General features: G+C 41.2%; 1 protein-coding gene across 27 annotated transcripts in view; it reads right to left on the bottom strand.

The window, feature by feature from the left end:
* FGGY (FGGY carbohydrate kinase domain containing) overlaps positions 1–27,845 on the bottom strand; it is a 532,748-nt gene that overhangs the window by 352,344 nt on the left and 152,559 nt on the right. For 4 of the 27 annotated variants that reach the window (XM_086390249.1, XM_086390248.1, XM_086390253.1 and 1 more), the window contains one exon: positions 15,304–15,341. The exons of the other annotated variants lie outside the window; for them this stretch is intronic. The gene's annotated coding sequence lies outside the window, so the exon portion shown is untranslated. The remainder of the gene's footprint in view (positions 1–15,303; positions 15,342–27,845) is intronic. 27 annotated transcript variants of the gene reach the window in all.

The following is a 27,845-nucleotide window of genomic DNA, read 5'->3' as shown; positions in this document are numbered from 1 at the left end:
ATTTGGCCAAAAGAATGAGGCAGAAATAACTGCATTCCAGTTTCAAGTCTAAGCAAAAAGCAGCATTATATGTTTCTGCTTGCTCTATTGCACTTCCGGTATTGCTGTGAGAAGATAATGCAGGGTTAGCTCACTGGTCCCAGGAGGAGGGCAAGAGGTATGTGGGTAGAGGAATGACCACCAAGTCCAGTCTGGATCACACATCCCCAGGCAGCCAAGACCTGAGGGAGTGAGTACAGGTGAGAACGGAAGAACCACCCTGCAGAACAGAGTCTACGTGCTGTGTCCATGAGGCAGATGAATGATTATTGTGTGAACTACTAAGCACTGGTGTGATTCATAACAGAGCAAGAGTTAAACAACTCAACAGTTTATAGCATAACTAACTTATCCCACATAGACTGCCTGTGCGATCCCCAATAAGAGCAAGGAGAGGGATGTCTATCTCACAGCCAGTTAGAATAAGTGGCCAGAGAGTGTGCTTGGAGTAAAGATGACTGAGCCCAACAGGCAGGAACTGTTACAGCTCCAGGTGCCTCTGGTAACTCCATCCTCCATTAGGTTTATCCAAACACTATGAGGGTCTATCTCATTTGGTCTCTAAATCAGCTCTTGGATAAAATGGACGTGTGAAAGTGGCAGAATTGGCAAAATGTAGAGGCATGACAGAGGATGAGATGGTTATTTAGCATCAAACTCAATGGACATGAGTTTGGGCAAACTCCAGGAGACAGTGAGACAGGGAAGCTTGGCATGCTGCAGTCCATGGGGTTGCAAAGAGTCAGACACAACTGAGAGACTGAACAACAACAGCAAGAGAGTACAACCGAGGCCACAGCTTCTCTGGAAATCTCCAGGAGAGAGAGAGCAAATATAGGACTTCATCTCCTTAGTAAGTAAAGGCAAGTTCCCAGAAGTAGAACAAAAGGTCTGCCTCCCTCTGAGGCTTCTATGAAGACCACGTTTTGTCATTCTCTCAAGCGTTTCAGTGAACAACCTGCACTCTAAGGATAGCTATTCACATTCAGGCAAGCTGACCTATCGGCGTGTCTGTGTGTGTGTGTGTGTGTGTGTGTGTGTCTGTGTGTCTGTGTGTCTGTGTGTGTGTGTCTGTGTGTGTCTGTGTGTGTCTTTGTGTGTGTAGGCATGAGTGGGAGGAGTGATTTGTAGGATTAGAATTAAAGACAGGAACCTGAAGCTGACAGGGGCTCCACTAGCCCCTGTTTCCAAGACTGGCAGGAAAGGAGAGCTGCATCTGCCCAGGGAAAAGGGTCCCTCACGATTTGTTCCTTGCCAGCCAGAATACCATGGCAGAAACTGCTGTATCCTTCACTGCTTTCAGGTTTTTTAACATCAAAGAGACACTAAAAGCCTACAGCCTACATGAGAGTTGAAAGAACATAAATTAAAGAGAAGGCAAAATGAAAACAACACCTAACTTAGGGGACTAGTTCACCCAAGAGAAGATTCATACAGAAGGCCTCCAAGAGAAAGGTCTCAGTGACATAGAAATGATGAAAAAATAATTGGAAGAGAATACCAATAAGGACAGCAATGAGAAATCAGAAGGGAGCAAGAAAGACTCTGAACTAAAGCTATGAATTTTAAAATTTATTAAAAATTTCCTTAGAAGAACTAAAGAAAACACTGGCATTGTTAAAAATTGAATTAATGATCTATAAGACAAAGTGAGCAAAATATCTTACTACTTGTAACAAAGACACAAAAGAAGAAATAATGAGAGAATCAATAAGGGGCCTTTTGAAGGACAGATCTGGCAGCTTAACACAAAAATAGAAGGAATTCCAGAAGGGGTTTTTTTTTTTTAAAGGAGAAAAGGAAAAAAAAAAGAAAAGTTGAAGGAGATACTCTAATTAAACAAATACAGTACTAGGTTTTTGTTTTTCTTTTTAAACTGGCTGAAGCAAGATTTAAGCCTGCAGATGAAAAGTCTCATTAAGTTCAGTAAGTGAATCCAGGAAATACTTGAATTTCAAGTGTAAACAGAAAATTATACAAACTTCCAGACAGAAAGAGTAAGTTAGGAATTAAGGCAAGAAACAAAGGCAAGAAATTAAGCCTCACTAAGGAATTCTCATCTACAACTATGGAATGTAGAAGATGGAAGAACAACGTACAGACCATTAACAAAAATGACCCAAGAATCCTATATTTAGGCAAAATATTACTCAGCTGTTAGGGGAAAGGAAAACATTTTCAGAGTGCAAGGATTCTAAAGTAAACTTCCCATATATGTTCTCTGAGGATAGCATTTGAGAAAGCACATAACCAGAAAAGCAATGGGTTCTGAGGAGCTATATCAACAGAGTGGAAACCAAAGATTAGAGGAAGCAGTGGTGGTGAAACCTGATGTTAATTCATATTCATTCTCTATGTATATATACATATGTGTATGTGTGTGTGTGTGTATATATATATATGTATATATATCATAAATATTGCTATTGTTGTTATTCAGTTGCTAAGTGTCCAACTCTTTGTGATCCCATGCATTGAAGCATGCCAGGCTCCTCTGTCCTCCACTATCTCCCAGAGTTTGCTTGAATTCATGTCCATTGAGTCAGTGATGCTATCTAATCATCTCATCCTCTGCCGCCCCTTTTTCCTTTTGTCTTCAATCTTTTCCAGTGGCAGGGTCTTTTCCAAAGAGTCTGCTCTTCGCATCAGGTGGCCAAAGTACTGGAGCTTCAGCTTCAGCATCAATCTAAGAAAATAAAATCTACCACTGCTTCCACTTTTTCCTTATCTGTTTGCCATGAAGTGATGGAACTGGATGCTATGATCTTAGTTTTTTTTTAGTGTTGAGTTTCAAGTCAGCTTTTTCACTCTCTTCTTTCACCCTCATTAAAAGGCTATTCACTTTATCTTTACTTTCTGCCGTTAAAATGGTATCATCTACCTATCTGAGGTTGTTAATATTTTTCCTGGTAATCTGGACTCCAGACTGTGATTCATCCAGCCCAGTATTTCACATGATGTACTCTGCATGTAAGTTAAAATAAGCAGGGTGACAATGCACAGCCTTGTTGTATTACTTTCCTGATTTTGAACTAGTCAGTTACTCCATGTCTGGTCCTAACTCTTGCTTCTTGACCTGCATACAAGTTTCTCAGGAAACAGGTAAGGTGGTATGGTACTCCCATCTCTTGAAGAATTTTCCACAGTTTGTTGTGATCCACATAGTCAAAGACTTTAGTGTAGTCAAAGAAACAGAAGTAGATGTTTTTCTGGAACTCCCTTGCTTTCTCCATGAGCCAATGAATGCTGGTAATTTCATCTCTGGTTCCTCTTCCTCTTTGAAACCCAGCTTGTACACCTGCAGATTCATGACCTGTCCTTCTTGGGTGGCCCTGCATGGCATGGCTCATAGCTTCATTAATTTATGCAAGCCCCTTTACCATGACAAGGCTGTGATCCATGAAGGGGATAGTGTGTAAATACATATGCATGTGTGTGTGCACGCATGGATACATATATATATATATATGTTTACACACACACACATGTATATATAGGTGTACACATACTTTATCTAAATAGATGATAATAATGTGCCAGGAATTTGCAATATTAAGTTTTGTTGAAACATAACAAGTATGCCATCTTAGAAGGAAAACCAAATGATAGTCTGGAACCAAAATATTAATTTAGCAAAACATCAAGTCAGACACTTGAAAAAGCATTCATAAGAAAAGGATTTTATGTGTATATGCACAGAGCGTAAGTTTAATGTTGGTTGTAAGAAATGAAAAGGTAATCACTAATGGAAACAGCTTAATAGAATGCTCAAATTAACAAATTAAACCAAACTAAGCCAAGAAAAATTAAAAGAGGGAGTAATGTAATATATACAGAAAAGAAAAATAAAATAGAAAGAATAAAATCAGCTATTTCAATTATTACAACATATGTGAATGAGCTGAATTCTGCCACTGGTTGAAAGATAATAATAGCCACAGTGGGATTAAAATTAAGGGATACCCTGTTTATAATATAAAATTTTTAAAATGTGTTAAAGAGGTTTTTTTTTTTTTTCCAAAAAAGTCAACAAAAAAAAACAAATGCATATTTTAAAAATATCAGAGTAGAACACAAGACCAAAAATATTAGCAAGACTAAGAGGAAGATTCCAGTAACTAAATGCTCAATCAAAGAAGAATACTACTCTTTGTTAAATTTTATGAACTAAACAACATAATGTGAAATATATAAAATAAGCACTCCTGGATAAAAAATGTACTCAAAGAGAGACACACTTTATTTAAAGATGTTATTATTCTTTGATAATTTAAAGGACCAGGTAAAGCAAAACATTAATAACAATTACTACTACTATTGAGGAATTAAAGACTCAAATACAGTCAACAAACTCAATTCCTTTTATTCATATGAGGGAAGAAAGAAAGAATGTTTTATTATTCAATACAAGCAGAGACCAGATAAGTAAAGTGGTATTTCATGGGTAAACTTAAAAGTTTTAAAACACTTGATTTGAAAAGAAAGAAGTCTGAAAATTAATAACCTAAGCAGCCAACTTATGAAATTATGAAAAACAGTAAACAGCTGAAAGAAAGATCAAAAAGGAGTAGTAAAGATAAGAGCAGATGAAAGACATAAAATAGCAAGATAAAATTCAGGGGATTAACAGAGCCAAACAACGGTTCTATGAAAAGGCAAGTTAAACAAAAAGGCGTCTGGTAAAATTGAGGAAGAAAAAAGAAGAGAAGGCAAAAATAACAAATACCACGAATGAAAATGGGAGTGATAACTACCAATAAAGCAGACAGTAAAAAAATAAAGAAGAATTACATGAACAGTATTTTGTTAGTAAACTTGAAAATTTAGATGAAATGGAAAATTTACTAAAAAAACAGAACTTACCATAACTGACTCAAAAAAAAAAAAAAAAACCCACAAGAAATCTTAGTGAATTTATTACATTAAAGAAATTAAAGAAATTAATCCAGCAGTTAAAAACCACACCTCAAATAAAGCCTCAGGCCCAGATGGTTGTACTGGAAAGTTCTAACAAATGTTCAAGGAACAGAGTACCCCAAAATATATATTTCAGAATCTAGAAGAGAAGGAATGTTCCCTAAGTTATTTATAAAGATACGGTAACTATGTTACAAAGAGCAAGCAGAGATAAACAAAAATCAGAGTCCACTCACATTATGAATGTGAACATAAAAATTCTGAATTAGACATGACCAAATTTAATATAAAAATGTGGGGAAAACACATCAAGAACAATATTCAAGAAATATTTAATAACAGAAGAACTGTGGATGTATTTTACCACAGTATTTTATTAAGAGAAAGAAAATGATTAACTTGTATCTAACAATAGAAAGTATCTGATAAAATTAAATGCACATAAATAGAAACCCATTGAAGTGGGAATAACAGAAGTGCAATCATGTGGGAGTATCAGAGACTGGATTTTACCACCTTGCCCTAAACAACTAGGGAACTCCGAGAAAATGTATGAAACAACTGTTTTCAGACTTCAACAAGACGCAGCGTAGGTCTCTGATCCCCGAGAGAAGGAAACAATGGGATGAGTCCTAAGATTGCCCGCTGGCTCTCTGCCTGGGAGAACATGCCAGACCACAAAGCAGAAAGAGAGATGCCAAGGAAAACATGGCAGCTTCATGAAGCTAAGGGAACTGAGATAAGAATCCAGAGAAGTTAAAGTGGCTGGGAACACAGCCTTCCCAAGAGGAGGTAGCAATGTACAATGAGGGCCTAGAAATTTGCACAAGAGTCCTGTGAAATCTTTGCTGATTATCGCAATGCAGATATGCATGCTGACACTCTTGAGATCTGCTAAAGAGTGAATGGGAATCTGTTATCAAAACAATTTCTGAGTTCACAAACAGCTGGGAATCACTTGAATTACTAAAATTAAGAATGGAACACCATCACTGATCACTTGAGACATTCAGTGGAGACCCCAAAAGGTATATGCCTTAGCAATGTGACTATACTACCCATGTTACCAAAGTTTAAAAAGACTACAAAGGGTAAAACTAAGCCAAAAGTACATTAATAGGTTCCTATGAAAAGCAGCTCAACAATCCTTAAAGGAAGCCAACAAAATCCAGACACTCAACAACATAAAATTGATCATGTCAGCATCTAATAAAAAATATTTGAAGAAACAATGGCCACATTTTTTTTCTCGACTCAATAAAAGCTATCAATCCACAGATTTAAGCTCAATGAAACCAAGGCAAGATAAACACAAAACCACATCAAGATCGATTACAATGAAATTGTTTTTTAAATGAAAAAAGAAAAATCTTTAAAAGTACTCAGAGAAAAAGAAACATTACAGAGGAACAGGATAAAAATGTCTTCAGACTCTTTGCCAGAAACAACACAATCCAGAAGAAAATGGAATGATGTCTTTAAAGCACTGAAAAAATTTTAAAAGAAAAATCAATATAGAATTCTATATTCAGCAAAAATAGCTTCGAACAATTAATGTGGAACATAGGCTTTTCCAGACAAACAAACGCTGAGAAAATTCATTTCCAAGAAACCTACACTACATAAGAAATGTTAAAGGAAGTTCTTGAGGTAGAAGGGAAATGAGAATAAAGGGAAATATGAATGTACACAAAGGGATGAAAAATATCAGTCAGTAAATATATGGGTAAATACAAAGGACCTTTTTATTTTAAAATTTATTTTAAAGATAATTGACTTTCAACCTTTATCTTTAAAAGATAATTTAGGGAAAACAATCAATGCCTTGAGGGATTTATATGTACAAAGAAAACACACAACAATAGCAGCATTAACGATGAGATATTATGAAGATAGATGTGATGGGGTATAAAATTATTTTAAGGTAATGGTATAAATGAATTTATTTGCAAAGCAGAAACAGAGACACAGATGTAGAGAACAAATGTATGGATATCAAGAGGGGTAGGGGTGTGGGACAGATTAGGAGATTGGGGTTAAGGTATGTATACTACTGTGTATAAAATGGATAACTAATGAGAACCGACTGCATGGCACAGGGAACCCTACTGAGTGGTCTGTGGTGACTCAAATGGGAAGGAAATTCAAGGATTAGGGGATACATCTATACATGTAGATGATTCACTTTGTTGTACAGCAGAAACTAACACAGCACTGTAAAGTGACTATATTCCAATAAAAAGGTAAAAATATTTGTAGACTAAGGACCATTTAATCCTGAAGGAACACAAAAGTTAAATGAAAAGCAAAATATTCTAAATAAATTTGATCTTTTATTCCCTTAAAGAAAGCTGTGATTATTTAAAATGCATATTATAAATCCTTGAAGAGCCAGTGAAAAAGATAAAATGAATAAACAAACTTGGGGGATAAAACAGAATACTAAAAAATAATACAGCAATCTAGCAGAAGGCAAGAAAAAGGCAAAATAACATAGAATATATTGAAGAAACAAAAAGCAAATAGCAAGATGGTAGATTAAAATCCAAACATTACATGTAAATGGCCTAGGGACTTCCCTGATGGGCCAGTGGCTAGGACTCTGCACTCCCAATGCACGGGGCCTATGTTTGATCCCTGGTCAGGGAACTAGATCCCATATGCTGCAATTCAGAGTTCACACGCTGCAACTAAAGATCCAGCGTGCCACTGCAAGACCCAGCACAGTCCAATTAATAAATTAACTGATGAAAAATATGTTGAAAAATGTAAATGGCCTAAAAACGTCAATGTAAGGACAGAAATCATCAACTGGACATTTGAAAATGAAAAATAAAATTCAACTATATGCTGTCTGTAAGAAACATCCTAAATATAAACATACAAATAGGTTAAAGAATAAAAAGGTAGAAAAAGAAGCAATGGCACCCCACTCCAGTACTCTTGCCTGGAAAATCCCATGGATGGAGGAGCCTGGAAGGCTGCAGTCCATGGGGTCGCTGAGGGTCGAACATGACTGAACGACTTCACTTTCACTTTTCACTTTCATGCACTGGAGAAGGAAATGGCAACCCACTCCAGTGGTCTTGCCTGGAGAATCCCAGGGACGGCGGAGCCTGGTGGGCTGCCGTCTATGGAGTCACACAGAGTTGGACACGACTGAAGTGACTTAGCAATAGCAATAGCAATATGAATATCAGAAAGTAGACTTGTCAGAACAAGAAACATTACCAGGGAAGAAGAGATACATTACATAGTGATAAAAGGGTCAATTTGTCAAGAAGACTTGTGACTTAAAAAAGAAATGATACTTTTGTAGAATGGCAACTTGAATGCAACTGAAGTCAGATTTCTTTTCTCTTTATTTAGCTCAGAACAAACAAGCAGTGTAAAAAGTGCATGTGATATCAAGGATTCATGGTGGTATAATTGGATGTGGTTACCTAGGGTTGGGCTTCCCTGGTGGCTCAGTGGTAAAGAATCTACCTGCAATGCAGGAGAATGCAGGTTCAATCCCTGGGTCAGGAAGATCCCCTGGAGAAGGAAATGGAAACCCACTCCAGTATTCTTATCTGGGAAATCCCATGGACAGAAAAACCTGGCAGGCTACAGTCCATGGGGTGGAAAAAGAGTTGGACATGACTTAAAGACTAAGCGCCACCACCCAGGGTTGCCCTTGCTTCTTTTACAGGCGTGCCTGAAATTTAGTGGTCTCAGTGGCCCATGCTGATTAAACAACCTGACAGACTGGAGAAATCTAGAACTGTGGGCTTGCTGCATTTTACAAGCTTGCTGTATTTTGGACAAGAGTGTGTATGATTGGGTAAGGCCAGGAGGTTCCGAAAGATCTACCTCCTAATCATAACAAAACATTATTTTGTTTCATTTCCTGATGTTCTATCTGTTCTTCTGGGGAATTTCAGTATATGAGGCCTGGCCATGACCTCCCATAGCAGGGGCCATATCTATCTCATCCAACATGCCATTCCCTAGCACCAAGCAGAGTGCCTCTTTGGCAAATTTTGAGCGCTCAATGAATGCTTATTAGGGAATGAATGAGAACTCTAGGAGGTCAGTTATAGAAGGAAACGTTGTGGTTCCTAATCACTTTTGAGTTATTTATATTCCAAGGCCCAAATCTTTAGCTATTGCCTTCTGTGCAAGTCCTAAAGGAGACAGAAGTGAGATCTCTGGAGGGTCCAAGGTCAGTAGCAGAGCGCTGGGCTCCTTGTACAGACCATCCCCCTCCACAGAACACAGACAGCTCTGAAAATGCACTGTGCCTTCCTTCCAGATTGAGTTGGTGTAGTGTATTCTTGGTTATGGAAATACTCATAGCTTTGGGACTCTGAAATGGTAATGGACTTTGAAATGTGTGAATCAGCATGATACGTAACTGCAAGATCTTAATTACATAAAAATGGATGCTTAGTTGTGAAAATAAACAAATGAAACCTAGAAGAACACATCAAAGGGTAAACTGCTTGTGATTAGGAATGACTTTGTTTTTTGCTTCTTGTGTTTTTGTTTCTCATTATGTACGTGCTAAGAAATAAATGTTATCTTAAAAACCTTAAAAAAAAAAAAAAGAAAGAAAATGCACTGTGCCTACCTCACACAGCTCCCATCTCCTATTTCCCTAAACACAAAAGCATGTCAAATCTCAAATACATCTACTTTCCTTTTCTGATAAATGAAAAACAAGGAGACCTTCAGAGAAAGACATCAGATTGACTAAACACGACTTATGCTCCCTTTAAAAATTCCAATAAAATGGCAGTGGAAGAAAATTTCAAAAAGGCAAAACTCTACCATGTCAAAGTAGACAGAATAAAAGATGAGAGTAGCAGAACTCTAAGAGCTAGAAAATATGGAGGGATGAGTTGTAACTCACTCGGCAGACTTGTAAAGATAAAAATTAAGTAGCAGTGGAAAAAACTCCAGAAGCCCAATTACCCTAAAGAGACTCAGACAAGTTCAGGACATGGTGGCACCAGGTACCTCTGAAAAGTGGGGATAAAAGTGGAGCTAAAATCAAAGGGCTTCCCAGCTGGTGCACATGGGATTCTTTAGAGTTCGCTTGCCAATGAAGGAGATACAAGAGATGTAGGTTCAATCCTTGGGTTGGGAAAAGTCCCTAGAGAAGGAAATGGTGACCCATAGTATTCTTGGTGGAAAATTCCATGGACAGAGGAGACTGGCGGGCTACAGTGTATGGGGTAGCAAAGAGTTGGACATGACTGAATGACTAAGCACACACACAAAATCAACAGGATGGTTGAACGCTGTGTAAGATGAAACTAGAACCACCCCACCCTGCCCTGTGCCCTCATGATAAGCAACCTGGATGCCATCTCTCCCACACCCTGAAGAATATGCAGGTTCACCCTCAGACAGAGTGGGGCCCAAGGCCCAGATAAGAGTAGGGGGCACCCTGACAAGAACAGAGATGAAGTAAGGCCCTGCCTTTGTGCAGGTCAGCCTTCAAGATCCTTTCCCCAACTCAGCTCCCAGAGATCTGGCTGCCAGGTTTATACCCTGAAAATTCATTTTAGGGGAATCTAGCCTGACACAAGGGAAAAACCTAAGGTTAGTTGGGAGGCCAGAGGGTACAGAAAGGATAGGCCAGCCAGATGACTCAGGTCTTAAGAGGATTAAAATGACACAATATAAGTAAAGACCATTTTTCATGATCAATAGTGGTAATTCTATAATAATCATCACTATTTAAAAAAAAACATTAAAAAAATTACTGTGGGCTCACTAGGGACATACCAGAGTATTTCCAGGCTGGTGGGAGCCCCCAGACTCTGGGAGAAACAAAGAGAAAGTATCACCAAGATTCCGGCCAGACTCCTGAGACCATGAACAGTCTGAGGCAGAACAAGGAGAACTTTTGACTTTCCTGCTTTTACCCAGAGCAAGGCACACATCAAAAGCACATGCCTGCTGAGTTCCAGGGGCCTGATCATTATCACATATTTCTGCTACATGATTTTATAAAAATGAAGTCGGCACTGCTGCATTATTTATAAGCAGTTCACTGTACTGACGCTGCCAGGCCCCCACTTTCAAGGGAAACCTTTTGTTCTCTGCTTGGGGAAGGCAGGGCCTGGAGAGTCTCAATCGAACAAGCGAGTGGATAACAGAATAATTAGAGCTGAGGGTAGGGATAAATTACCAAGATATTCCTGGCTGCGGCATTCAGTACATCCCAGGCCTGTGAAGGCTCTGTTTTTCCAAGCCATACAAGAGACCAAGTTACTAGCACTGAAGATACAGCTCATGGGGAGATATGACTTGAATGGGATTGTTAATTGTATCAACAAAGGGACCAAGAGGGCCTTATTTCTGAAGAAATACCATTGCACCCATCAGACTTGCTCCTGTTAAAGAGCTGTCAGACTCCAGGCTTGTTACTATTGGCTCTGCACTTCATCAAGACTTGCTGACAGGTCAGACCGAAATAATATATGCCATGATGCAAGGCAGGGCAATATTAAATTGCCTTTTCAGTTGGGCTTGCCTATAATATAGTTTGAAGGTGGCCATGACAATACGGGAAGCATGAAAGAACTGAATACGTGATCAAGTGCAGGGAGCTTTCCCATGCCCCCAAGAGAGAAAGACTGAAGATCCTAAGGATCCTAGGGTTTCAGCCAAAACATTCCAAGATCCTGGTAAAGCCCGTGGGTGCCAGGATTTGGATTTATCCCCTAAAGAATAAGAATGACGACAATTAGATGATGACTCAAAAGAAGTGAAGAGCTCAAGAAACATAGAGCTCAGGGAGCAAATGGATTGCTGCCTTAGGTTTCCTGTGAGGATGGTTTGATAAAAGTCACCCTGTTAAAGAGATGCATACCACAGGCAGGGACACAAGGCCAACAATAAGATGCTCTCTCAAGACGGGGAAATGAAGACTGCTTTTGAGAGTTCAGCTGTTATGCTCATTCATGATGAACTGGAATCCAAATCTGCAAAATTTTCCTAAAAAGACAAAATGGGTTCCAGGACCTTTCGGGCTCCCAGGAACCAGACTGACAGCATAATGATGGTCAAGAAAAAATGTCAGTCAGATGGATGGCTGGTCTGCATGAGTGAGGAAGAGGCAGGAGCAGAAGAGGGAGAGGCAGAGATCAGTGTCAATGGGGGGAGGGAGGAAATCTCCAGGTAGAAAGAACCACATGTGAAGGAGGCTGGAAGTGGGAAACAGGAGAGTGCAAAGCACATCTCAGAGAGTCTCTCCATGCAAACCTCAAAGGCTGAGCATCTTCCCCAAATAGGAAAAGGAACAAAAAGACCATTCACTCCCTCTGTCCTGCATTCACTAACAATTATTTAGTAAGCTCTTAACGTATACCAAAAAGAGATACTGCCTCTTCCTTCATGGGGCTTAGAATCTAGCAGAAGGGAAAAATCCATGAGGGGCTCACTCAAATTTCCAATAAACACTATGAAGGGTAAGTGAAATGAAGAAGCATTACAGGGTGTACATAGAGCTCATGGTATCAAAAGACATGGAGAACAAGAATTTATATTCTCTCTCAGGTTCTTCCATTAAGGCACCAGGACTTGGGCACAAGGGTTTCCACTGGCGGATCCTAGAGCTGCTGCTGCTGCTGCTAAGTAGCTTCAGTCGTGTCTGACTCTGTGCGATCCCATAGATGGCAGCCCACCAGGCTCCTCCATCCCTAGGACTCTCCAGGCAAGAACACTGGAGTGGGTTGCCATTTCCTTCTCCAATGCATGAAAGTGAAAAGTGAAAGTGAAGTCGCTCAGTCGTGTCCGACTCTTAGCGACCCCATGGACTGCAGCCTTCCAGGCTCCTCCATCCATGGGATTCTCCAGGCAAGAGCGCTGGAGTGGGGTGCCACTGCCTTCTCCAATCCTAGAGCTAAAGGGCATCAAAATGGGGCTGCCTTTTCATGGAACCATCCTCAGATTTTGCCCTCTCCTCCTGCCTCTGGTTCGCCTCTGCTGTTGCCTTGGGCCTTCTCCATTCTGGTGATGCTGGGTTTCTAAGTTAATCATTTCAGGCTTACATTGACATATATACACTATCATGTGTAAAATAGCTAGCTAGCGGGAAGCTGCTCTATAACACAGGGAACCCAGCCTGGCACTCTGAGATGACGGATGGTGGGGAGGTGAGAAAGGTTTAAGAGAGAGGGGATACAGGGATATGTATATGTGTATGCATATATTAGCTGTTGTTCAGTCGTGTCTGACTTTTTGCGATCCCATGGACCAGTCCATCCTAAAGGAGATCAGTCCTGGGTGTTCATTGGAAGGACTGATGTTGAAGCTGAAACTCCAATACTTTAGCCACCTGATGTGAAGAGCTGATTCATTTGAAAAGAACCTGATGCTGGGAAAGATTGAGGGCAGGAGGAGAAGGGGACAACAGAGGATGAGATGGTTGGATGGCATCACTGACTCGATGGACATGGGTTTGGGTGGACTCCAGGAGTTGGTGATGGACAGCGAGGCCTGGCCTGCTTCAGTTCATGGGGTCGCAAAGAGTCGGACAAGACTGAGCAACTGAACTGAACTGATGGACACAGCATGCCAGGCTTGCCTGTCCTTCACTATCTCCCGGAATTTTCTCAAACTCATGTCCATTGAGTCAGTGATACCAACCAACCATCTCATCCTCTGTGACATATATATAATTATAACTGATTTGAGTTGCTGTATGGCAGAAACCAATACAACATTGTAAAGTAACTTTCCTCTAATTAAAATTTTTAAAAAAGAACAGAAACTGTTATGATTTGGGGAATTTCATTGGATTGGCCAAACAAGAAAAACTATTTTATTTCTTGGGCATGAGACTTAATCTCAGCCTTTAGGCTCTGGTCATCTGAAGATTCACCACTGGTTCCCATTCTAGTGGGCTTCTCTGGTGGCTCAGTGGTAAAGAATCTGCTTGCCAATGCAGGATACACAAGTTTGATCCCTGGGTTGGAGAGATCCCCTGGAGAAGGAAATGACAACCCACTCAGTATTTTTGGATGGAAAATCCCATGGACAGAGAAGCCCAGTAGGCTACAGTCCATGGGGTTGCAAAAGAGTAGACACAACTTAGAGACATAAAAACAAAGCCCCTTCTAGCTCTTTCAAACCTCTGGGACCAAGGTCCCAGACTCTGCTGCTGGCTTCCTCCATAAGGTCTATCCTAGTAAGGATATGAGGTTATTGATACCAAGATCTATGTCCAATCATATCTGTATCCTAGCATAACTTGGAAGACACTGTAGGACATACAGACCTATCCCAGTCTGACTCAGAAGGGAGTCCTTTCCCAAACATTTTATAAGTTCCAATACTAAAGTGTTTCTTCCAAGGTTAACTCATTTTAGCCTATCCTACACAGGACAACACACTGTGTATTAATGAAGACAAACAGTGATGTCTATACAATCCTTATCTCTCAACATTCCTCAGTCCTAATGGCATCCCAAATGTGCCATTTGTTAAGCTGAGCACTGGACTGATCCAAAGTTATCTAAAGAGCACACATTAGTAAGTCTGAAATCCAATGCTACAGACAAGAAATACGTGAAAAAGACCAAAGCTATTCTAATGCAACTCCTTGGTAGGGAGGGAAGCAAGGAAAAGAGAGTTACATTAATATATGGTCATTCAAGGCTGCTCTGCTGTGAAGAGATAATTTAAGATTCCTGGCAGAGGATGAGAAAGAGGCAGTTGATTCAAACAGCTCCTGCCAAGTGGCCCCATGTATTCCTTTATTTCATTTGGCCTTTTGGCTATTAGGCCTTTGGAACACCCAACAAACCTTATCTTAACTCAAGAATACTTTTCAATATAAATAAATGCATAAACAAATTATAAAAACAATCTTTCCTGGATAAGCTGGGATTACCTTTGCAAATCCCCTTAGTAATAACAATTATACTATGCTATAGTTTAGCATAGTCCCTACCATACTCCAGGCACTCAACAAACGTTTTACTTTATCTTTTATGAGACACTGACAAGACGTAGTGTCTTCTGTTACAATAAACATTCCAAAGTGCTACACTTGATGTTTTTGTCCAGTCCTGAAAATGGCAGATCTCTGCTTCTAATTTTCTTTCTCTGTCAGGTTTGGTTTGGTCTCTAGAAACGATGCCACTGTTCTCCCATGGTGCAAAGTGCACGAGTGTTTGGAGACTTCTTTCCTTGTTCTCCTGTTGCCAGGACTCATTGTACTCCAGGTACTGAGGGTGCCAAAATGAGGATGGCCACAGTGATAAGCGGAAGTCACCGTGGTGATGCCAGTACCCTTCTCAGTAATCACGTCCACTGTGCTAGCACCTGAGGAGCTGCCTGCTTACTTACTTGCAGAGCCGAGAGTTTTAACTTCAAGTAGTAGCTCTCTAGAACAAAGAAGAGAGAGCCAGGTTAAGACTTTTCAAACAAGACAAAGAGGAGAAAACACTAAAAGAAACAGATGGTATCCAGAAACAATAAATGCTGGAGGGGGTGTGAAGAAAACGGAACCCTCTTACAAACTGTTGGTGGGGATGTCAATTGGTACAGATACTAAGAACAGTATGGAAGCTCCTTAAAAAAGAGTTATCATATGATCCAGCAATCCCACTCCTGAACATATATCTGGAGAAATCTATAATCCAAAAAGTTATACGCGCCCCTCTTGCCAATGTTCATTGCAGAACTATTTAAAATAGTCAAGACATGGAAGTAACCTAAATATCCATCCACAGAGGAGTGAATAAAGAAGATGTGGTACATTTATACAATACTGCTGCTGCTGCTAAGTCACTTCAGTCATGTCCGACTCTGTGCGACCCCATAGACGGCAGCCCACCAGGCTCCCCCGTCCCTGGGATTCTCCAGGCAAGAACACTGGAGTGGGTTGCCATTCCCTTCTCCAATGCATGAAAGTGAAAAGTGAAAGTGAAGTCGCTCAGTCGTGTCCGACTCTAGCGACCCCATGGACTGCAGCCTACCAGGCTCCTCTGTCCACGGGATTTTCCAGGCAAGAGTACTGGAGTGGGGTGCCATTGCCTTCTCCAATATTACTCAACCATAAAAAGTGAGAAATGCTGCCATTTGCAGCAACATGGATGGACCTAGAAAATATCATACTAAGTGATGTCAAGACAGAGAAAGACAAAGGGCACATGCCATCACTTAAATGTGGAACTGACTTAAAAGTGATACAAATGAACTTACAAAACAGGAACAGACTTGCAAACATTGAAAACAAACTTACAGTCACCAAAGGGGAAAGAGACATGGAATGGGGGGACAAATCAGGAGCTTGGGATAAGCATATACACATTACTATATGTGAGACAGATAACCAACAAAGACCTACTGTAGAGCACAGGGACCTCTCCTCGATATTCTGTGATAACCTATAAGAGAAAAGAATCTAAAAAGTAGTGACTATATGCATAACTGAATATCTCTGCTGTGTCTGAAACTAATACAACATTGTAAATCAACTATAATCCAATAAAATTAAAATTTTTTAAAAGAGTCAGTGAACTATAAGTATAGACTTGAAGTTTTCATAACTTTCAAGATATTATCATTTCTAAAAAAAGGAAGGAAAGGAAAGGAACAAAAACGGGAAAATGAAATGGAAATGGAAAAGAAAAAGAATCAGACAAAAATATGACCTTAAATCTAGGTTCTCAAAGGATGAACTGGCAGAACACAGAGGGTTTTCAGGACACTGAAACTACTCTGTATGATTCTATAATGTTATTGTTGTTCAGTCAGTCAGTTGTGTCTGACTCTGTGACCCCACGGACTTCAGCACGCCAGGCTTCCCAGTCCTTCAGTGTCTCTCGGAGGTTGCTCAATCTCATGTCCATTGAGTCAGTGATGACATTCAACCATCTCAGCCTCTGTCATCCCCTTCTTCTGTCCTCAATCTTTCCCAGCATCAGCGTCTTTTCCAATGAGCTGGCTCTTCACATCAGGTCGCCAAAGTGTAGACATATATCTACATAATTCTATAAATGCAGAAACATATCTATATTTGTCCAAACTCATGAAATGTGCAACACCAAGAGAATATTAATGTTAGTCATGGATTTAGGGTGCTTGCGATATGTCACTATAAGTTCATCAATTGCAAGAAACATACCACTCTAATGGTGGAATGCTGATATGCAGGTGTTAGGGAAGGGGTATATGGAAGTCTTTGTACCTCTGATCATTTTTTCTGTAGACTAACAACTGCTCTAAAAAATAGCCTATTAAAAACAATGATGACAACAACTTTAGTTCTCAATGTCCTTCAGGGCTCAAGATCAAGAAACTGACTGGCATAAACCACACGTCAGCTCTTCAAAGGAAGATAACAAACAGACTTGCTATTAATGTCAGGAAAATGGGAATTTTCTGACTTAGCCATTTAAATTATTATATTATAAATATAAATATATTATAAAGCACCTCTCTAGCTTCAGGGGGTTTACAGTCTCTCAGGGGAACAGCACACCCCAAGATCACCCAGTTAGCATGAGGAGATAAAGTGGACCCAACAGCTTCAGAGCCATGTCCTTAACAAAACACACTGCTTCTAGGGAACATACCGTTTGCATGACACTGACTGGGGTGGGGGGGTTGCATTTCACAGGTGAAATATAAGGTATAGAAGAGGAACAACAGAGGAAGGAAGAAGACATCCTACCTGGGGCTCTTAAGGACACTTTCCTCAGAGGAGGAGTTTGAGCTGTGAGCCCTGAAATGTGAATAAGAGTTCACTGGTGGGGTGGGGGAGGGGGACAGAGGCTGTGGAAGAGATGTTTCAGGCAGAGTATATGTACCGCGGCATTCAGTTCAAGTGTGATCCTGCCATCAGATGGGAGACAGAACACCTGACCTCCTCAGGGCTCCTCTAGTCTTTTGGTCTGAGAGAATATGGTCCACTGGAGAAGGGAATGGCAAACCACTTCAGTATTCTTGCCTTGAGAACCCCATGAACAGTATGAAAAGGCAAAAAGATAGGATACTGAAAGAGGAACTCGTAAGTACCCTATATGCTACTGGAGATCAGTGGAGAAATAACTCCAGAAAGAATGAAGGGATGGAGCCAAAGCAAAAACAATACCCAGTTGTGGAGGTGACTGGTGATAGAAGCAAGGTCCAATGCTGTAAAGAGCAATATTGCATAGGAACCTGGAATGTTAGGTCCATGAATCAAGGCAAATTGGAAGTGGTCAAATAGGAGATGGCAAGAGTGAACCTCAGCCTTCTAGGAATCAGCGAACTAAGATGGACTGGATTGGGTGAATTTAACTCAGATGACCATTATATCTACTACTGTGGACCTTTTAGAACTAACACCCAAAAAAGATACCCTTTTCATTATAGGGGACTGGAATGCAAAAGTAGGAAGTCAAGAAACACCTGAGGTAACAGTCAAATTTGGCCTTGGAATACGGAATGAAGCAGGGCAAAGGCTAACAGGGTTTTGCCAAGAGAACGCACTAGTCATAGCAAACACCCTCTTACAACAACACAAGAGAAGACTCTACACATGGACATCATCAAATGGTCAACACTGAAATCAGATTGATTATATTCTTTGCAGCCAAAGATGGAGAAGCTCTATACAATCAACAAAAACAAGACTGGGAGCTGACTGTGGCTCAGATCATGAACTCCTTGTTGCCAAATTCAGACTGAAATTGAAGAAAGTAGGGAAAACAACTAGACCATTCAGGTATGACCTAAATCAAATCCCTTATGATTATACAGTGGAAGTGAGAAACAGATTTAAGGGACTAGATCTGACAGACAGAGTGCCTGATGAACTATGGACGGAGGTTCATGACATTGTACAGGAGACATGGATCAAAACCATTCCCAAGAAAAAGAAATGCAAAAAAGCAAAATGGCTGTCTGAGGCTGTCTGAGGAGGCCTTACAAATAGCTGTGGAAAGAAGAGAAGTGAAAAGCAAAGGAGAAAAGGAAAGATATAAGCATCTGAATGCAGAGTTCCAAAGAATAGCAAGGAGAGATAAGAAAGCCTTCCTCAGCGATCAATGCAAAGAAATAGAGGAAAATGATAGAATGGGGAAGACTAGAGATCTCTTCAAGAAAATTAAGAGATACCAAGGGAACATTTCATGCAAAGATGGGCTCGATAAAGGACAGAAATGGTATGGACCTAACAGAAGATATTAAGAAGAGGTGGCAAGAATACAGAGAAGAACTGTACAAAAAAGATCTTCACAACCCAGATAATCACGATGGTGTGATCACTCATCTAGAGCCAGACATCCTGCAATGTGAAGTCAAGTGGGCCTTAGGAAGCATCACTCTGAACAAAGCTAGTGGAGGTGATGGAATTCCAGTCGAGCTATTTCAAATTCTAAAAGATGATGCTGTGAAAATGCTGCACTCAATATGCCAGCAAATTTGGAAAACTCAGCAGTGGCCACAGGACTGGAAAAGGTCAGTTTTCATTCCAATCCCAAAGAAAGGCAAAGCCAAAGAATGCTCAAACTACTGCACAATTGCACTCATCTCACACGCTAGTAAAGTAATGTTCAAAATTCTCCAAGCCAGGCTTCAGCAATATGTGAACCGTGAACTTCCAGATGTTCAAGCTGGGTTTAGAAAAGGTAGAGGAACCAGAGATCAAATTGCCAACATCTGCTGGATCATGGAAAAAGCAAGAGAGTTCCAGAAATACATCTATTTCTGCTTTATTGCCTATACCAAAGCCTTTGACTGTGTGGATCACAATAAACTGTGGAAAATTCTGAGAGAGATGGGAATACCAGACCACCTGACCTGCCTCTTAAGAAACCTATATGCAGGTCAGGAAGCAACAGTTAGAACTGGACATGGAACAACAGACTGGTTCCAAATAGGAAAAGGAGTACGTCAAGGCTGTATATTGTCACCCTGCTTATTTAACTTCTATGCATAGTACATCATGAGAAACGCTGGGCTGGAAGAAACACAAGCTGGAATCAAGATTGCCGGGAGAAATATCAATAACCACAGATATGCAGATGATACCACCCTTATGGCAGAAAGTGAAGAGGAACTAAAAAGCCTCTTGATGAAAGTGAAATTGGAGAGTGAAAAGTTGGCTTAAAGTTCAACATTCAGAAAACTAAGATCATGGCATCTGGTCCCATCACTTCATGGGAAATACATGGGCAAACAGTGAAAACAGTGGTTGACTTTATTTTTTTGGCTCCAAAATCACTGCAGATGGTGACTGCAGCCATGAAATTAAAAGATGCTTACTCCTTGGAAGGAAAGTTATGACCAACCTAGATAGCATATTGAAAAGCAGAGACATTACTTTGCCAACAAAGGTCCATCTAGTCAAGGCTATGGCTTTTCCAGTGGTCATGTATGGATGTGAGAGTTGGACTATAAAGAAAGCTGAGCACCAAAAAATTGATGCTTTTGAATTGCAGTGTTGGAGAGGACTCTTGAGAGTCCCTTGGACTGCAAGGAGATCTAACCAGTCATTCTAAATGAGATCAGTCCTGGGTGTTCTTTGGAAGGACTGATGTTAAAGCTGAAACTCCAATACTTTGGCCACCTCATGCGAAGAGTTGACTCACTGAAAAAGACCCTGATGGTGGCAGGGATTAGGGGCAGGAGGAGAAGGGGACGGCAGAGGATGAGATGGCTGGATGGCATCACCTACTCGATGGACATGAGTTTGAGTAAACTGCGGGAGTTGGTGATGGACAGGGAGGCCTGGCATGCTGCAATTCATGGGGTCGCAAAGAGGTGGACACGACTGAGCGACTGAACTGAACTGAACTGAAGAGGAAGGGATTACTGAGCATGTACAGAGTCTAGATCAGACATGATGATGCTCCCCTGCACTTCATTCTCTTTATCCCTTAAGCCAAATAAGTAGCATTTATCTCATAAATTAATTTACATAGTGCATGTAGCACAGCATCTGGTACACAGCATGGAAACAATGAACAGGAGTCATTTATGTTCCCGTTGTTTTCATTACCACTACCACCATTTCATCTCATAGTTACCTCTTATCAAGAGAATACTAACAAAAGAAATACTCAGATGAAAACTTGCTTCAAGACAACACTAAGAATACTACAGAGAAATAACCTGGGTTTTCAGCTCTATGTTGATGAGCATAAACTGAACTAAATGAAATAATAACCTAAGCAACCCAGCTCACTGTTGCTCAATTCAATATACAATTGGGTTAAAAACCAAATTTTTGTTTCATATCTGGCATACGAATATTGGACCCAAACTGTGACCCCTCAGCAAAGTTGGGGCAAAACCAGTCAGAATACTCCATGCATTTCTGGAATGATTCGTTCATTCCCAGACACAATTTTGCCACCACTGAGCATGGTGTCACAGAGATATGGAGGCAAGTACTAGATCTCCTCCCTCAAACCACTCAGAGAGAGGGAAACACAGTCATATAAAGGGAAATGCGAAAAGCAAGGAAAGAAGGGTTTCACTGAGCATATATGAAAGCTCTAGAAGAGCACAGAAGCCTTGAGAAATTAACTCCATGTATATATTGTAGAAACCTTGATAAAACACCAGAGAAAAATTAAAAATGTGCCTGAGATACACGTCCCAGGGAAGCTAGGGTGAGGACTACTAAGTTGCCTATTCTCTGGTTCAAACAAGCCGCAGTCCCCTCAATAGGTCCTGTTTCCACTTGCTTCTGCGCATGACATGGAGTTCCTTTGTCTGAGACACCCTTACCCTGCGGCCCTTGGTAAATCTTAATCACCTTCCAATATCGATCTTTCGGGAGTTTGTCCAAGGGCGTGTTCCTCACTCCTCAGTGGCACCTCCCTGGCCCCATCCCAGCATGTACGGCACTATGACTGTCTGCTAAATTGTCCGTTTCCCACTCGACTGCAAACTACACGCACAGTCTGCTTTTTGGACTTTTCGGTAAGGCTGACACATGGAAGACATTGAGTAAATGTCTGTTGATTCACTATTATCACTGACGTCTTCTCTAGCCTGCATACATACCCATTTTCTTCCTGTACTGGAAGTCTGCTTGGAGTGTTGAACCGGAATTCTACCACTGCAACTCAGTCCGTATGTTGAGGTTTTAAGTGCATTCAAACTAAAAACAAACCAACCAACCAACCCATGAAAGGGGGCCCAGAGACCTCTGCTCAAGTTGCAAGTCCTTGGTAAACTAAATAAGGAAAGGAAGTCGCTTGCTTGCTAGTCTTTTTAATAACTAGCACAAAGAAGCTCAAGGGGTTTCTTAATAGAGAAACCATACAAAAAGGTAAAAGGGCACTTACAGTGTACCATGTTCTTTTTTTTACTCTCCTTTAAAATGATCATGTGTTTTTCTAATTGAGAAAGGCTTATTTATAAACCAGATCTGAAGAAAAAAAGTCCATGGCCTAAATTTGCTGTTTCCATGTGCATCATTTCTGTTTCTTTTGAACCTTGCAAAGCAGTTTATGACAAACAAATCATGTCTTGTAAATTAAGCAACTGGAGAATCTGAGATGAGAATGGTTGATGGCAGGCTTAGAAAGAAACCATCATATATCACACACAGTCTCAGTATTTCAGTTACTCACCAACCTGGCTGGATCCACTGATTTTAATGGTGTGAGACATACTTCCAGGTACATCTGAAATCAATGATCACTTACTAATCATACCTAACCTAAAGTTTTCTTTAGGCAAAAGACCAATAAATTAAGAGTGTAGCATTCAATACTTGGGAAATGGAGAACGGAAAGGAATGTCAGATGGAAGGGAGAATTACACCAGGAGAAGAGAAGGATGTGGAATGATGGAATAACCATCTTTGGAAAGGGAAATATTTTCAGTTGAAAGCAGCTGGTTTCCATTTCTATGAAAGCAATGAGCATAAATTTCAGTAAGGGAGGATTCAGATTAACTGAGAGAACACTGCCTAACTTACAAGACTAGAAGCCATGATGAGCTGGTATGAGATGACATTCTCCGTTAAAGGGGATCTTTGCAAAAGGACAGCCATAACAGTTTCAGGTGACTGAGGAACTGTCTGAAGAGAAGGGAATGGATCACATAGATGACTTCTAGTTTCCATCCTTATTACTGTTGTTATTCTGGTCCCGAGATTCTGTGATTCATTTTATTTACTGTAAAGCCAACCTCTTGGATCTCAACAAAAGAACAATCCTGAAGAATAACGTTTCTGAGAATTTTGAATGCATGAAGACGGTTGTGCTGAATTTATGGGCTTATTTAAATAAAAGCACACAGGCTTCTTTTCAAATTGCAATTTAATAAAATATATTGAGTGGCTATGAAGTGCAAATTCTGTGGGAGGTGTCAGGAGCATGGAGATAAAACATGAGTCTCAGTCCTCAGTCCAATGAAGGAGAGAAAATGAGCCCATGAATTACTGTGATGTAAGTGAGACTAATAAGTAGCATTACAGAAATCCAAACCGTGGGGCAACAAAATTAAATAAAATAAAAACAGAAAGGAGACATGCAGTTGGGCTGTCAAGCGCTGGAAAGAATTTGAGGAAGAAGTAGCCTATGAAGTTGGTATTAAAAAGTCATAAGATGGTAAATGTTATAAACATTATAAACAAAGACGCAGAAGTATCAATATTTGAATCATGCCTGGGAACAGGGAATGGCCTCGTTTAAACTGAACAAAGGTTGCTGTTGGGAAGTAATAAGAAAGAAAACTCAAAAGAGGGCTTGGGTCATAGAAGTGACCCAGTATATAGATCTCTAACGGTGAGGCTAGAGATATTTATTATCCTTAGGTCAAAATAAAGTAATTTCCTAATTATTTTCCCCTCAACTGACAGAAGTCAGATAAAATTTATTATGATTTTTTAACAGAATTCCTGATGTTGAAAGTGATAATTCAGACAATTAACAAATAGCTGCTAAACACACACACAATCTTTGGTTTCCCAGCCACTTAACGCATCCATAAGGAGCCAATATGGATTGGATTGCCTAGTGGAGGACCAGCTAACGGAACGGCTGTGGCACTTTTGGTAACGGTTTAAAAATATTGCCACAGTAGCTACCTGACTCTGAAAAACCTTTCCAACTAGAAGCAGAGAAACATCACTGTCAGCTATTTGGGGAAAACAACAACAACAACAACAACAAAACAAAAACTATGATATGCCTAAACCTTAGAGCTGGCCACTTCTGCAGGATTTGCAAAACATTCTGGGTTTCCAATGAATAAAGAAAGAAAAGAATAAGTTCCCAACTGGTAATTACCTCTCAAGAAAACAAAAGAATGTTTCAGGATGCTGTGTAATGTTATGGAAAAGGCAGAGGTTTTGGAAATAGGTAGGTCTGGATTGAAATTTTAGTTCTGCCACTTGCTGTGTGATTAGGCGTGGGCAACTCTCTGAACCGCTCCATCTTCTTACTTCTAAGTTGGGGTAATGACACTGAATGTGGAACCTTATTGTGAAGAACAGATATACTGGAAAGGACCTCCTGGCACTGCAATTGACCCAGGCAGGCCCTCATTAACAACACCTAGTATTACCAGTAATCCTTATTCTTCACCTTCACTTGGCACATTTAAACACTCACACACATCACACACATCACACACACACACACACACACATCTCAATAAATTAAATAAGTTCTTCTGAAACCCCGAGATCTCTCCTTGACTGGTACAGAGACCACATGGGGAAGGTCGGTTTTACATCATCACACAATTCTCCTGTCAGTCCATAAACTGGCTTAGATTCCTTCCAGTCAGTCTGTTCCCCTGAGCTTAATAATCCTCTAGCTTGACAAACGGTCTGAGACATTCATGTTTTCAGTGGCATGTACGTACAAACTCCAAACAAGAACATTTCCAGTGAAATGCCTGCGCTCATCCTGGTCCATCAGCACAGTCACTGACATGCATACGTGCGCATGGATGTAATCTCCAGCGAGAGCCACATGCTGGCACATCAGTAACACAGTGTTAACTTTACCAAGTATTTCCCCAACACTTCCTCCAAGGCAGTCACCAGACCCATTGCTTAGGAAGTAGGATGAAGGTGGAATATGTTCAAATATGTCCTTAGTGACTACACGTAATGGGTAAATGAAATTTCTTTTCTGTTGACTGTTGTGTACCTTTGAAAATTTCCACAATGAAAAGAGGAATCAAGTTAAAGAGGATTTAGAGACATGGAGTCTAATGTTGACCTTCAGTTCAGTTCAGTTCAGTCGCTCAGTTGTGTCTGACTCTTTGCGACCCCATGAATCGCAGCACACCAGGCCTCCCTGTCCATCATCAACTCCCGGAGTTCACTCAAACTCATGTCCATCAAGTCAGTGATACCATTCAGCCATCTCATCCTCTGTCGTCCCCTTCTCCTCCTGCCCCCGATCCCTCCCAGCATCAGAGTCTTTTCCAATGAGTCAACTATTCGCATGAGGTGGCCAGAGTACTGGAGTTTCAGTTTTAGCATTATTCCTTCCAAAGAACACCCAGGGCTTAGGGAATGGTAATTTGAACAATTCTGTGCCAGTCACTGAAGGAAATAAAATCAACATCCTGCACCCAGAATGGGGCTGCAGAGCCCAGTGTTAAACATAAAATTATATAACTACTTAAAGTCTTCTTAAGTGGGAAAGGTGCAGGGAACCATGAAATCTTATAGTAAGAGAGGCCCAGTTTACTTGCAGGGGTCAGGGCAGGACTGCTTAGGGAAGTGGCGGGGTGAACAAGCGCTGTTCACTGAGGCGTGAGGGCGGGGACAGTGTCCCAACCAGGAGGACAGCCTGGGGATGGAAGGAGAAAATGGTACTTTGGCACATCTGATTTTTGCCTCCTGATAGTGCTGGGAACAAGAAACAGAATTTAAGTACCTGACTCAAAGTTGCACAGCCAAAATTACTCACTAATATTAGCAACTGCGATTTCTCTTTCAGATCCTCTTCAGCAAATATCAGTTGCCTGACATTTTATACACCTTATGGATGTGTATACGCCAGGTAGCTGCCTTGTTGGGATTAGAAACCAATGGAGTTCTAGGTCTCAAATAGTGTCATTAACTAAAAAAGCATGAGTCGGTGTGCTTTCCTTAGGTAGGAATAGGTACAGAAGCCCTGGAGATGAACTCATGAGCCAGGTCTGGGTCTTATTGTGACTGAGAACAGGCCAGTCCAGGGTGGTATAGACTTGGGTGCGTAGCTAGTGCCTGGCCTGCAGAGAAAGCTCCACTATGGGGTTGGGGGGGGATCATCATTCTGACAGCAAGGGAGCGGGTTATTTCTGCCTCACGCTTTCCCCTGCAGATTGCATCTCCGTACAGAACTGCCTTCCTACCACCAATCTAGAAGAACATCACTCAACGTCACTGGTGGTCATCCAGACATCGTCACGTGTAATGCAAATTAAAACACAGGCCTCCTCAGACAACAACAGAGCTCTGAACCTATGCTGCTGCTCAACCTCCCGAGGAAGAAGAGAAGCTACTGGGGAGCTGGAATCACAAGGACTTGGTGAGAGAGTGAGCATGGAGGGGGAGGAGGAGAACAAAGCCTTCAGGGTGGCACCCTGAGTCCTGGATCATTCTTCAAATACGAAATCCACGTCTGGAGTTGTCTCTTCAGCTCTAATTAACCAAGGGTCAGGGAAACGAGGGTCTGGGAACCCTGGGCTAGTTGGGACAGGACTTGTAAACACCCACCTCCTGTCTGGTTTCCCTTAACCTTTCTCCAAGAACAGTGGCCTTAGGCAATGGGGAACAAAGATCACCCCCAAAGGGCTAATTCTAGTTCTTATTGTAACATCCAGAGATGAAGCTCTTCCCTTTCCTATGCTGGGACAAGACAAACACAAAGCTCCTTATCCTCTCCGGTTAACCTGATACAGGCAGACTTCTGTGAAGGGCAAGCTCCAGCCTGGGCCGCGGAATCTCATCCGTGAGCTTTCTCAAAGAAGAGGGTTGTCATAGCAGACTCAGGTGCTCTTCATTCACCCACTCTCTCTACACTCATCCATCTACATAATCAGTCCCTTGACAAGGACATACTCAGGAAACACACTCAGTTTCCTTAGCATGTGCCATCTAACAGGCCTAGGAGTTGACCCTCGGTGCACAGAGATGAGTGAGATGAACTGGCTGCCCTTCCTGGAGGCCTGGGGAGAACAGCCAGAGTCAGACAGTGAGTCACAAAAATAACTATGTAATGACAGTGGTGATCAATGCAAGGAAGGTGTATTTGAGAGGCCTCTGGTCTGGTCCAGGGGCTTGAGGACAGATTCCTGGGAAGGACTATTTAAGTTGAAACTTGAAGGATAATGGAAGCTTCAGGAAGAGAACATGGAAAGGGCTGGATCTGCCAGAACGTGGTCTGACTGGACAGTGGTGATGTCACTGAGGCTAGAGCAGGAGGGGAGGGTGTGCAGAGAACTGGGGGCTGTGAGGCTAGAGGCGATGCAGGGGCAGCATGAAGGTCTATGGTACATGCCAAGTGCCAAGTGCTGGGGAGCTAATGTGACAACCAGAGGGGAGGCAATGACAGGTTTCAAGCAAGGCGCTTGAAAATCCCAACTGTGCTTTGGTTATCCATATGACATCAGCTGGGTTTCCATTCCTCTGATTCTGCCCTGTGAAGACAGCCTCCTCCCACATCTGGCCTTGTTCAATCAACAAACAGGTCTTCATCATGTGTCTAATTTGTGCCAGCCATGTGTCATCAATGGCATGCAACAGGAAACAGGACAGGTCCTGACATTCTTGGAGCTTACATCCCAGCAAGGAGCATCAGCCAGGAAAACACATGTGCCAGAGAGGAAACGAGCAGGTTGATGAGGAAGAGAGTAACCTGGGAGGCTGCCTTTTGACGGGGCAGGCTGGGTGGGTCTCTGCAGAGAAGACCCTGGATCTGAGGCCCAGGGTG

This window comes from Bos grunniens, chromosome 3 (genome assembly GCF_055505025.1).
Source record: "Bos grunniens cultivar Pamir isolate PY7600 chromosome 3, Bosgru_T2T1.0, whole genome shotgun sequence".
Lineage (NCBI taxonomy): Eukaryota > Metazoa > Chordata > Mammalia > Artiodactyla > Bovidae > Bos > Bos grunniens.
This window is presented reverse-complemented; position numbering and strand designations above follow the sequence as displayed.